At 40.5% G+C, this 14,447-nt stretch overlaps 1 long non-coding RNA gene across 1 annotated transcript; it reads left to right on the forward strand.

Moving 5' to 3' along the window:
• LOC109836709 lies at window positions 8,182–8,744 on the forward strand. Its single transcript, XR_002246073.1, has 2 exons — window positions 8,182–8,443; window positions 8,571–8,744. It is a non-coding gene; the product is annotated as an uncharacterized LOC109836709 (long non-coding RNA).

Consider the following 14,447-nt stretch of genomic DNA (forward strand, 5'->3'; position numbering starts at 1 on the left):
AATTTTGAGTTTATTTCCTTCACTGCTCCATTTGAAATGAAAACAACTTAGTTCTTTTAGGCTATGTTTGACAAGGGGATAAATGAAGGGTTAAGGGGGTTTAACCCTTCATTAGCCTGCCAAACAGAAAAAAAAATAAAAAGGGTTAAAAAACCCGCACGTGACCCCAAATGCTCATTTATCTCGTCGATTGACGGGTTAACTAGTCCTCATAAGAAGGCGGAACAACGTTTGTTCCGCCTTCTCACACGAGGGTAGACAGCGGAATTTAGAAAAAAAATTCATCTGAATCTCGTGCGGGGAGGCAGAGCGGAGTTCGGCAGCGGAATTAGGGGAATTAGGCAACAGAATTTGGAGGGAAAGAAGCAGGGGAATTAAGGGAATTAGGAAAAAATTTCATCTGGATCTATTCTCATTACCACTAGCTTCTTTCGCCACAAGCTCTAGATTGAACAAGGAGATCCCTTTCGGTGATCTTGATGAAGATCCGGTTGTAAATTTTTCTGGGTTTTATGCAAAATTTGATCTCTGTTTTCTCTCTCTAAGTAGAAACAAGTAGAGAAAGATAGCAGGGAGAAGAGTTTATGGAGGTCCAGAGATGGGTGTTTTGTTGCAGAATGAAGGGATTTCTTCTGAGGCTTTCCAGGCTTTGATTTTTTCTAGCTCCTCTCATACTGGTTTCTGTGGTAAGCTCCTTTTCCTTTTCATATTTATTATGATGCTAAGGTTAAATTTCAAGTTAAGCTCTGATCAATTTTCATAGTTATATTTAGACTTGACGTTGTTGTTAGACCCTAGAGGGGGGGGTGATTAGGGTCTTATGCTAATCTAATCCGATTTAAAAGCCAATTAAAACTTATTAACAAATTATCCTAGCAAGTATGAAATATAACAACTATATATAAGCTAGGATAAGCAAAATGAACAACAAAGAGAAAACAACTATATATAAGCTAGGATAAGCAAAATGAACAACAAAGAGATATATCCTATATGATAGAAATATGTGTAAGGATATATGAACAATAAGATATATCCTAACAAAGAGGTATAGACAATATATGTGCAAGGATATAAAATTAACACGAGATGAATTAATCATAAACTAGATAGAGGGGAAAACAACAATGAGCAATTGACAAAGGCAATATGAATAATAAGCACGAATGTAAAAGTACGCCAATGCAATCACAAACAAAACGATATGTTTACGAGGTTCGGTCCCCACGACCTACGTCCACGCTCCTCACCTCGAGGAGATCTCCACTATCACAACCGGGTTTTCTACGTTCACCCGAACAACGTTTACACTATGTAATCACACCTCACACACTAAGTGTTTTTCCTAGCCCGTGTCCTAGCCGTGTCTCCCTCAAGTGCTCGGTTACAACCTCTCCCTAGGCACGTCAACCGACGCCACTCCTCTTGGGACGATCCCCGACTCTCACCACACACTCCTCACTCGGTGTACAAGTGTATTACAAAGTGATTCTCACAATAAGCATAAATATGACAAATGATTGTTCTCAAAACAAGGTGAGAACTCAATTAAGCTCACTCTCAATGTCACAAACCCACAACCCTAAATTATACTATGAATGTAAATACAATAAGCTCAATAGGTTGTGTGTGAACAAAGAGTATCAATAAAACAATTAAACTAAACTCAATATGAAATCTAGCTTATGAAATTATAATCAAAAAAATAAATTGCTAGATGAGTTTAGAAACACTTCTCTAAAAATGACAAGAGAGTAGGAGAAGAGTGAATGCTCAAACACCAAAGGATGATCTCCACTTGCTCTTGTGGAATTGAATTCACAAACTCAAACCCTCAATTGCTTAAAAGCTTCTTAAACCAAACTTAAACAAACACTAAACAAGTTTAAACCCTTGTTAAACTATTTTAAAACATTCTCTTATGAGTTGAAAGATGACAGCAATGGGGTATTTATACCCTCTAAAGATCTTAGCAAAAAACCCCAAAACAAATGACAAAACAGCCCCCAGAGAAACAACTCAGAAATAGCCGTTAGTAGCCAACGGCTATATTGTCGGTCTACCGGAAATTCTGTCGGTCGATCGATGGAAAATTTCGGTCGACCGACGGAAAGTTCGGTCGACCGTTATCCAGGTCGAAAACGAGAAAACGAGCAAACACTTATCCGGTCGACCGGTGCGGTCGACCGAAGGAAGCTCTCGGTCGACCGAGGAAAATTTCGGTCGCCCGACGGAAAGTTCGGTCGACCGTTATCCAGGTCGAAAACGAGAAAACGAGCAGACACAAATCCGGTCGACCGGTGCGGTCGACCGATGGAGCTTTTCGGTCGACCGGACCGGTCGACCGACCAACTCTCTGGACCATGCTGACGAAAGAAAAAACGAGCGGTCGACCGGTTCGGTCGACCGAATACTGATACTTCTGAAAACTGTTTATCTGATTTTGAAACACTGTTTAAAAATATCAAACAAATTCCAAAAAATGTAAAACTTTGGGGAATGATTGTAGACATGATAATAAACATGCTACAGTGACTGGTTATCAGAAAAGACATCCCAAATGTAAAATATCATCATTTTGCAAGGAGGTCCAAAACACGAAAATATGAACATATGAATTTTGACATTTAGGCTAAACCATGTTTTGAAACTTTGCACAATGATTTTGTAGACTTAATAAAATATGTATATAATTGTTATTAAGTCCATAAACTTAGAAAACAATGTTTTCACAAATACAATAGAAAATAAAACCTATGAGTATGTATATGAAAATATATTTGTTTCATATCTATGTAGATAAACCAAATCACAATAATAAATATGAAACATGTAATTTCATATTTATAAACATGAAAACCAAAACTTGTGTTGTATATATATGTGATTACATATATATACAAGGAAACTAATAAAATGTGTGTGTATAGATAATTGAGCTTAGAGTACTTAACACACATAATATAAATCCTAAACTACATTACCCAAGCAATCTTGATCTTCAATTAAGCTTGACTTGGTAAACGTTGCGGATGAAGCTTGAACTTGATCTTTAACTTGAATTGTTGTATAGGCTTCAATCCGACATTCCGCCAACCTCCTTTGGATATCATCGTTGAAGCTCTATTCCATCCATCCTCCAACAACGTTGTTTGTCTACAATAAATACGAAAACACAAATACTAGACAAACAACATTAGTGGTAAATTGTTTGTTAAACATCATCAAAACAAGAAGGCCAACAATCTCCCCCTTTTTGATGATGACAAACAATTTACAAAAAGGATATATGCATGAAAGGAAATGAACATACAATGTATAATATATCATGCATATAAACAAGAAAGAATATACTCACAATATTTCTCCCCCTTTGACAACATCAAAAAGGGGACAAAAGAATTAAGAGAGCGAAAGCTCCCCCTATCAATAAGCACGGGTGAGTATCAAACATAAAAAGATATAGGGATTTAGCATCCGGTAAACATGATTTGGGAATAAACACCCAATAAAGCCGGAGGGTTATATAAGTGCAAACCTCTTATCAAAGCAAAACCAATAATCATGAAAACAAAAGAATTTAACCAATAAAAGGAATTGTTTTCATAAAAGTTTAAAATACATTTTTCAAAACCAAGAAAGAGAAAAAATGAAAACACTAAAATTCTTGGTTTAAAAATTATTTTGGCACCCAAGCATTCTTGGTGCCGGATTGGTTAGGGACATGACCCCTATCATTCAAGCTTAAAGCCTTAGGGTTATGAAGCCTCTTAGGTATATGTGGTGCACTAACATGGTCAAAACAATATTCATTCAAATGACCCTTCCGATTGCAATTTGTGCAATGAAAGAGATCCATTTGTTTTTGTGGACCATTAGTTCGTGCACGTGAATCATTTGCAAATAAATATTTTCTTTTAAGATTATTTTGCAAATGTGAAACATTATCAAAACAAAACTTTCCTAAGTGGCCATATCTACCACAAACATCACATCTAAAAACATGTGGTCTACTAGAAGCATTTGGCAAATGAGATTTAATTTTCAAATCAAAACAATATTTGGCCAAATGACCAAGACGACCACAATGATCACATCTATACACATGAGCATGCTTATGATGAATAATGGGTGCATGTGTGTGTTCATGTGATGAAGAAGTTACATGAGATGCACAAGAATGATTAATATTCTTATGTTTTTGTACATCATAACAAAACTTAGCTAAATGACCTTGACGGCCGCAAATAGAACACTTGTAAGTTTTGCTATACATGTGTGGATAATGAGTGGATGATTTTGATTTGGTCTTGGCACAAATGTTCATAAGCTTCTTATGGTTATTAATGCATATTTTCAAAGTTGAATCTAAAGATGAAATACTATTTTTCATAAGATTCAAATCTTCATTTTTAGGCACATATGCATTTTTAGAAGTAGAACATAAATAATCATTTATAAAGGAAGCAGTATTATTTTGTATGTTCTTTACTTCTAACATGGCATTATCTCTTTCATGAGTTAAACTAGCAACGTTTGAAGTTAAAGAAACATGATCCAATTTTAATTTTTCATTGTTTTCTTTAAGGATCACATTTTCATTAGAAATAGTTTCAAACTTAGATGCTAACAACTCATGATCGGATTTCAAAATTTCATGCTTGCTTTGTAAATTAATGAAATCATTTTGCAATTTGTTAAAGGCATGTAATAATTTTTCACTAGCACAAGCAAGTTCATCATTAGGTAAATCATTAATAGATTTGAACTCGCAAACCTCACTAGGGCTATCGCCTAGTGGCCGTGTGCATGATGCTCCACATGAACTTGAAGCGGGATCCTCCAAAGCTTGTCGGATCGCCTCCAAGTCTCCTTGATGTGCTTCTATAAATATCCATAAGGTGTAAGCACTATCAAAATGAACAAACTTGTTAGACATAGATGAGTTAAAAGCATTTAACAAATATTCTAACAAAATGTTGTTCATAGTAAACATGCGATGATCATTTTTATTCCACTTGGATTTCTCCAAAATGGGCACAATATAAGCATCATCTATAATTTCCCATAAATCAAAATGTTTAGATCTAACAAATAGTTTAAATCTAACACACCATTGGGCATAGGGGAAATTGTCTAATCTAGGAGCAACACTAGAATCATAGCCTAAACAAGATGCATCATTCATATTCATAATTTGTAAAAATATATGCAAGCAAGATACAAATAAAGCTCAAAATTAGATTAGCACAATAAGCTAACTTGGATCTTTAACTCAAGGCGATTAGACCTTAAATCAAAGAGCACCAAGCTCTGATACCAATTGTTAGACCCTAGAGGGGGGGTGATTAGGGTCTTATGCTAATCTAATCCGATTAAATGCCAATTAAAACTTATTAACAAATTATCCTAGCAAGTATGAAATATAACAACTATATATAAGCTAGGATAAGCAAAATGAACAACAAAGAGATATATCCTATATGATAGAAATATGTGTAAGGATATATGAACAATAAGATATATCCTAACAAAGAGGTATAGACAATATATGTGCAAGGATATAAAATTAACACGAGGGTGAATTAATCATAAACTAGATAGAGGGAAAAAAAACAACAATGAGCAATTGACAAAGGCAATATGAATAATAAGCACGAATGTAAAAGTACGCCAATGCAATCACAAACAAAACGATATGTTTACGAGGTTCGGTCCCCACGACCTACGTCCCCGCTCCTCACCTCGCGGAGATCTCCACTATCACAACCGGGTTTTCTACGTTCACCCGAACAACGTTTACACCTCATAATACAATCACTATGTAATCACACCTCACACACTAAGTGTTGGTCCTAGCCCGTGTCCTCCTCCTCAAGTGCTCGGTTACAACCTCTCCCTAGGCACATCAACCGACGCCACTCCTCTTGGATTCGACCCCGTCTCTCACCACACACTTCTCTCGGTGTACAAGTGTATTACAAGTGTTTACACCTCACAATATAATCACTATGCAATCACACTTTACACACTAAGTGTTGGTCCTAGCCCGTGTCCTCCTCCTCAAGTGCTCGGTTACAACCTCTCCCTAGGCACGTCAACCGACGCCACTCCTCTTGGGACGATCCCCGACTCTCACCACACACTCCTCACTCGGTGTACAAGTGTATTACAAAGTGATTCTCACAATAAGCACAAATATGACAAATGATTGTTCTCAAAACAAGGTGAGAACTCAATTAAGCTCACTCTCAATGTCACAAACCCACAACCCTAAATTATACTATGAATGTAAATACAATAAGCTCAATAGGTTGTGTGTGAACAAAGAGTATCAATAAAACAATTAAACCAAACTCAATATGAAATCTAGCTTATGAAATTATAATCAAAATAATAAACTGCTAGATGAGTTTAGAAACACTTCTCTAAAGATGACAAGAGAGTAGGAGAAGAGTGAATGCTCAAACACCAAAGGATGATCTCCACTTGCTCTTGTGAAATTGAATTCACAAACTCAAACCCTCAATTGCTTAAAAGCTTCTTAAACCAAACTTAAACAAACACTAAACAAGTTTAAACCCTTGTTAAACTATTTTAAAACATTCTCTTGTGAGTTGAAAGATGACAGCAATGGGGTATTTATACCCTCTAAAGATCTTAGCAAAAAACCCCAAAACAAATGACAAAACAGCCTCCAAAGAAACAGCTCAGAAATATCCGTTAGTAGCCAACGGCTATATTGTCGGTCGACCGGAAATTCTGTCGGTCGACCGATGAAAAATTTCGGTCGACCGACGGAAATTTCGGTCGACCGACGGAAAGTTCGGTCGACCGTTATCCAGGTCGAAAACGAGAAAACGAGCAGACACAAATCCGGTCGACCGGTGCGGTCGACCGATGGAGCTTTTCGGTTGACCGGACCGGTCGACCGACCAACTCTCTGGACCATGCTAACGAAAGAACAAACGAGCGGTTGACCGGTTCGGTCGACCGAATACTGATACTTCTGAAAACTGTTTATCTGATTTTGAAACACTGTTTAAAAATATCAAATAAATTCCAAAAAAATGTAAAACTTTGGGGAATGATTGTAGACATGATAATGACATCCCAAATGTAAAATATCATCATTTTGCAAGGAGGTCCAAAACACGAAAATATGAACATATGAATTTTGACATTTAGGCTAAACCATGTTTTGAAACTTTGCACAATGATTTTGTAGACTTAATAAAATATGTATATGATTGTTATTAAGTCCATAAACTTAGAAAATAATGTTTTCACAAATACAATAGAAAATAAAACCTATGAGTATGTATATGAAAATATATTTGTTTCATATCTATGTAGATAAACCAAATCACAATAATAAATATGAAACATGTAATTTTATATTTATAAACATGAAAACCAAAACTTGTGTTGTATATATATGTGATTACATATATATACAAGGAAACTAATAAAATGTGTGTGTATAGATAATTGAGCTTAGAGTACGTAACACACATAATATAAATCTATACTAGATTACCCAAGCCGATCTTGATCTTCAATAAGCTTGACTTGGTACACTTTGCGGATGAAGCTTGAACTTGGATCTTGAACTTTGAATAGCAAGACTTCACCGACATTCCGCCAACCTCCTTTTGATATGATCGTTGAAGCTCTATTCCATCCATCCTCCAACAACGTTGTTTGTCTACAATAAATAGATAACACAAGCACTAGACAAACAACATTAGTTATAAATTGTTTGTTAAACATCATCAAAATAAGAAGGCCAACAGTTGTCTTTAAAGATTCATCCGAATAAACCTTATCCTGAGAGGCAATTCAATTAATAAGTTTCCACTGAGAGTTGTTCATCTCTATAATTGAATCTTTTTTGCATCATTTGTCACAATTATTGTTCGGCTTGACATGGGAAATTAAAGATATATTGAAGTATTCTTTACATCATTCTCATTAATACTGTATGAATCTCCACTGACTATTATTTCGTCACTTATCATACCATTGTACTGAATCATTTGAGTACTTATATTTTCAGGCTCTAGATAAACTTTGAGGAAATTTTCCATAGCACAAGCAACCAGCCATTCTACCACCCTAGAGAACATGAGGAAACCTTTGATGATGATTATGATGAGTCCCTCCATCAGCCAGAGAAGAAGAGGAGGCTCACTTCCACCCAAGTTCAGTTCTTAGAGAAGAGCTTTAAAATTGAGAACAAGCTTGAACCTGAGAGAAAAATTCAGCTTACTAAGGATCTTGGATTGCAACAAGACAGGTTGCTATTTGGTTTCAGAATCGGAGAGCAAGGTGGAAGACGAAGCAAATTGAGAAGGATTATGAGGTATTGAAGAAGAGCTTTGATGTTCTTAAGGAGGGTTATGATAATCTTCTTAAGGAGAAGGAGAAGCTTAAAGCAGAGGTATATCTTCCTATTCTGAGCTAAATCATATGAATTCAAATTGCTTGATTCGGAATATAAGTTTCAAATATATATTCTTGTTTGTGATAATGTGACATATAAATGACTAAAACCCATATTATTTCAGACATTTCTCGCCGAATTGATCAAGTTGAAGATAAACTAGATGTGCATGTTTGTGTACAATTGTTAATCTAGAGCATTTGAGTGTCATGTTTACAATGCATGTTGTACTCAATTTGATATTCATAAGTTTATCATCTTGGTATATTATGAGAATATTCAATTAAGTCATCCTTTATGGAGTTGTTTGCTTCAGCAGATTAAATTTCTGCGTATAAATTGTCAATCTTGATCATTTAGCATCATCATACCATGGTTATCTAAACTTGATGGATATTTTCTACTCAAGTTGTTGGTCAGTTTTCTCCCATATTGTAGATAATGGGTGGTTCGGTTGGTTTCGTATGGTTTCTAGGGGTGTGCAAACGGTCGGTCGGTTCGCACTTTATTAAAAGTTTGATGAAGTTAGAACCAAACAAACCGAACCGAACCGCACCGAGACTTGCAATGGTTCGTTCGGTTTTGAATAATGGGTGGTTCGGTTTGGTTACTTACAATCTATTACTATAGTACATGCATCATTCTTGCTATGTTCTCTCTAATTTGATCTGATTCAGAGAAAACTTGAAAACAACTTATGATTGTAGGCATCGAAAATTGCGTATAGGTCTTCACGAACGGTTCAGTGTTAAAGAGCGACGATGAACGTCACTATCCGATCCACAGGAGTTCGATTGACGTAATTGACGTCGATGAACGATTGAAGTGAATCGACGAACTACGTGAGCTGATAGGATTTCGGGATAACGAAGGCATAGGCTAATCGAGAGCCCCGCGATGTTGCAAAAAAAACAACGCCCTTCGTGTCTTGTTCATTCTACAGATAATCCAACCATTAGAGCAGATAGAACTCTTCATCAAGCTTCCAACGCACTTGGAATCACTCAAATCCGAGTTCGGACGAAGAATTTACAGCGGAAGCGGACGAATGCACCTCAACGGAATGTCTCAGAAATTCCAAAACACCCCCAGGGGTGTCTCAGAAATCTCGGAATTTCCGAGACACCCTAGGGGTGTCTCGGATTTTCTGAGACACCCCAGGGGTGTCTAGGCTTTTCCTAGACACCCCAGGGGTGTCTAGGCGCCCTAGGTGCCCTCATTGCCTATAAATAGGAACCTTAGGCCTCACTTTTGGAGGATCTGGATTTTTGGAGAGTTGGCGAAGCCCTGCTGCAGTGAAGAGTGGTCGATCGCTTCAACACAAGGGAGGTCTTCAACAGATTCGCATCACCCGTGTCCGTTCCTTAGCATTACCCTTCGCCGGTAATCCTAAGAAGAGCAAATATCTCGTTTTAGCCGAGATAGGCGCTTCAAGCTTCTAGATCTCCTCGCGGATCGACGAAGCTCTGTCCGATTTTTTTTTTTGATCAGATCTGATTGCCAGGTAGTCCACGGATATCGATGTCCCCATCACAGGCCAAAGACCCACGCAAGCAAGAGACGATAAACGGATCTTGTGTTTATTTTCAAGAAAGTTGTAATTTTTATTTTTGTTATTTGAATTCATTTGTAACGACTAAAATAGTGGGAGCCAACGGCCTCGCTGCCGAGGCCGTCGTGACGTAACCGGCATTCAAGATCCGGGTGAACGAAGAGATCGAATACGAGTTCGATCAACAAAAGTTTGAAGAGTACCTCTCTTCCTCCTCCTCCAGATCCGCCTCTCCAAACAGGCGTAGGAAGACTTCGTCTTCCAGAAATGCTCGCGGGACCTCCGGCTCTAAAATCCAAGATCCCGTCGCCGTTGCTGCACCCGTGCCCCGTGACATCCCGGCGGCATCCAAAGAGGTCAAGGCTGCAGATCCAGATCTCCCTTCCGCCACAAAGGCGACTGCTGAAGGTGCTCCAGCTGTGTCAAAGAGGGCGCGCCAAAGACGGCGTCAACGCCTTGCGCGACAACTGGCCAAAGCCGCAGAATCGATGGACGGGATCCGCTACAATGAAGATCTGAAGTCCAGACAGCGCCAAGAGCAACAACGACGCATAACCAACTCCTCCTCCAAGGCAGAAACGAACGAATGGGTTCGTGTCACGAGGACTCGCTCAACCCTCGAAGAGCGAATCAAGAAACGTCGCACATTGCTTGCGCATGCCCGAGTCCTTCTGCAGAAAGCGGAAGAGATGCAGAAAGAGGAGACGGTCAAGAATCCGTCAAAACACAAGCAGGTGTGGGTGCTAAAGACAAAGCCGGCGCCTAAGACAAGAGTGGACGGAATTGCCGTCCAACCTTCATCAAATCCAGATCACGTTCCCCTTGCCCCCGCACCTCCGGCGGAGTCAGGTAAGAACATGGATCCTTCAAGATCCAGGGTTCCTTTGAAGGGTCGCCTCGGTCCTTTACCCGGGAACCGAGGTAAAGCACCTGTCAAGGAACGAATGGGACCGTTGAAAAGTCCCCAAACAACAAACCAGACTGGGGGTCATGTTAATCTCTCCAAAAAAGATAACAAAGGGAAAGCCCCTGTTACTGACCGCATTGGGTTGCGTGTCGAAGTTCAGGAGCCCGTTAAGTTTTTACGCTCACAAAAGCGTAGACTTGAACGAGCGACTCTTGAAAACGCTAATAAAGCGTCATATCCCCAGGGGAAACACATTCGTCTGATGATGATTGTGTTATACCTGGGAAGTCATGCCAACACTCTATGGGTTGCTCCAGTTATCAAACTGATGAGTTGTACTATAGAGCTGGGGGTGCAAGTAAGTCTCGGAAGAGAGATGCTTGAGACACAGAACCTCACTGTCCGTGTGCCAACATCATCAGGGCGGTGTTGTCAGAATGCTGCTGTTCTAAAAACCCAAAGAGAGTCTCGGTATTCGAGAGGATTTCCAAGCCAAGGAATTTTCGTGGGAAGAAGTTCGTTCGCCAAGAGGACGAATTCCTAGAAGTGTCTATTAATATGACCGGCAGAGGCAAATCGACACGACCCTCTAGCTCAGATCAACTTGCCGAAGCGTCCCAGTGCATGACTCGATTGCGGTCAGGGATCAATAGGCGAAAGAACTACCAAAGGATGCAAAAAGGACTTCCTTCGGAAGAGGAGGCGTCAGATGCTGATTCAGACTCCTACTCGGCTATAGCATCCAATGACACGGCGTCTAGTACGGGGCAACCTTACGAGTCACTCATGATCAGCGCCGAACAAGTAACCAAGATGCTTGAAGATGCCCTGGCTAGGCAGAAGGAAAGTTTCAAGTTCGAGATGGAGATGGCCATGCAGCAAATGAGAGAGATGCATGACCAGCAAATCGCGGCACTGACAAGTCACCAAGGAGAACCCACTCGACACAATAATCAGAATCAAGATGAGAAGAATAATGTCAACCTGAATATCCCTCCTGTCAACAACGACAATGGAAGCGGTCCCGTGGATGATAATGCAAAAGAGGACCACGTTACCTCTCCCCAAAGCCACTCGAAGACAGATACGAGTGAGGACAAGAAGATGAAGGACTTGGAGAGCAAAATCAACGCGTTGATGAATGCTCAAGAAGTGAAAAGGTCCGGCATACCATGTCCATATCCAAGGGAGTGGGAATCAATTCCATATCCGGCAAAGTTCAATTTAATCAACTTTACGCCGTTTGATGGAAAGGGTTCCCCTACCCAACACTTAATATATTTTAAGTCTCACTTAGGAATAATCTCCGACAATGAACCCTTGATGGTACGGTCATTCGTTGGCACTCTTCGTGGAGCGGCCTTCGATTGGTATCGTCGCCTCAAGCCGGGGAGTATCAGCAGTTGGGACGACATGGAGGATATGTTTCTGACGAACTTCTTCGACGACGACACTGAGGTCTTAATCGGCACTTTGTTTGATGAGAAGCAGAAGAATGGTGAGACGGTCAAAAATTTCGTGAAGAGGTTCCGAAATAAAGCAATGAATTGTAGGGATCCGGTCAGTGAAGATTTTATCCTCAAGACTTGTCACAATAATCTTTCACTGGACATCCTCGAAGCTATGGGAATGGCACCGCCAAAGACCTGGAAGGACTTGAAGGTGCGAGGAGAACGAGCCGAACGATTCCTTAAAAGGAAGAAGGCGGAAAGGGGTCAAATAGCAAATAATGCTCCGCAACCAAACTTTGTCCCTAAGGGTAAAGGAAGAGCACATGCAAATGCCGTGGACGCGAATCAAACGTTCGAGGTACAAGCGCAACCGTAACAGCAGCAGCAAAAGGCGCCTCAACAATCAAGGTGGCAACAGCAGACCCAGAAGCCAAAAGCCGCGGAGCCGAAGTTCCCGAAGGTCTATTCATTCAAAGAGGACGAAGTTCCCAGTATCTTTAAATACCTTATCGAGAACAACAAGATCAAGTTGCCTCCGGTCCAGGATCAGGAAGATGCTAAGAGAATCAATGATCCAAAATACTACGCATTTTATAGAGCGGTACACCATCCTACCAAGGCGTGCTATGCCCTTATGGACAAGATCCAAGCTTTAATCGATGTCGGGGTCATCACCATGAAGCAGCCAAAGGAGAAGAGGGTGGGAGCAAATGCAGTATCAATTAGCTTCGGTTCTGCTCCTTTGAACTGGTTCCAGCTTGAGCCAGTAATAAATGCAGCAGTGAAGACGGTGAACGATGATCCTCACAAGCAGCGCCAGAAAGGACTTGTGCCACACACAGCCCCTAATGGTGAGATTCTTTGGGTTCATCCAGACTTGGTTGGAGATGAACAATGGACTGGAAACTCTTCCAAGAAAAAGTCAAAAGGAAAAGGTAAGTCTTGTTATGGAGCTTCTGCTATTCCAGGAGAAGATGACGAAGAAATTCCCGCCTTCCCGCTTTCTGAAGATGAGCAGGAGGCCTTTGCAATCCGAAGTGGGAATGAGTATCACTATAAATACCCGGATGCTTCCGAGCAATTAGGCACCAAAACAGCTCCTTCCAAGACATTGGCAGAACTAGGAATAGCAGCAATTCCCCCAACGCCTGTAGCTACGGAGAAAGTCCAGCAGAAGTACGGAGAAAGTCCAGCAGAAGGAGAAGGGGAAAGAGCCTTTACGTCAAGAAGCCCAAAACCCGAGGCAGTCTCGATTCAATCACCCGATTGGGAGAGACAAACCGGGAAATGCAAGCTCTCCGCCCCATTTTGACGTCATGGCGCAGTTAGCCAATATCCCGGCTAGGATAACCCTATACGAGCTGTTGCATCTTTCAAAGGATACAAGGAAAGCATTACAAGAGGCCTTGAGCGACTCTGAAGCTTTCTTAACTCGAATGCGGCGCATCATTTTCCATGCATCTCTTTCACTAAAGAGGATATGCAAACAAAGAACTCGAAGCATGATCGGCCCTTGTACTTCACCGGGCACATTGGCTCCAGCATGGTCAACCGGATCCAAGTTGATCCGGGTTCTGCTGTTAGCATCATGCCATTCCGACTGATGCATCATCTCGGAATCCCGACTAGCAAACTAGCCTCCACCGGCACTACGATTTACGGATTCAACACCAGCGGGTCCAGACCCTTGGGGAAGATTCGAATCAAATGCCAGATAGGGGATTTAAAATCAGAAGTTACATGTTATGTGATTGACGTAGAAACGTCCTATAACTTACTGTTGGGTCGACCTTGGATCCACGGTAACTTTATAGTCCCGTCAACTTTGCACCAGTGCCTCAAATATGTGGACACAAATAATGAAGTCAAGACGGTGGTCGCGGATAAGCAACCGTTTAAGGGATTAGAGAACTATTTCACTGATTCCCTTCTATACGGCGCTGAATCCGATACTGAACCATCGGCCCAAGGAACGGACAGCGGAGATGAAGCTGACACCGAAGTTGGGTTTGATTATGATGATGGTTTTGTACTTAATGACATTGTACCCATTGTAATCAATCTTGACGATGATAAATCATCGGAAAGTAG

Source organism: Asparagus officinalis, chromosome 4 (genome assembly GCF_001876935.1).
Source record: "Asparagus officinalis chromosome 4, Aspof.V1, whole genome shotgun sequence".
Taxonomy (NCBI): Eukaryota; Viridiplantae; Streptophyta; class Magnoliopsida; order Asparagales; family Asparagaceae; genus Asparagus; species Asparagus officinalis.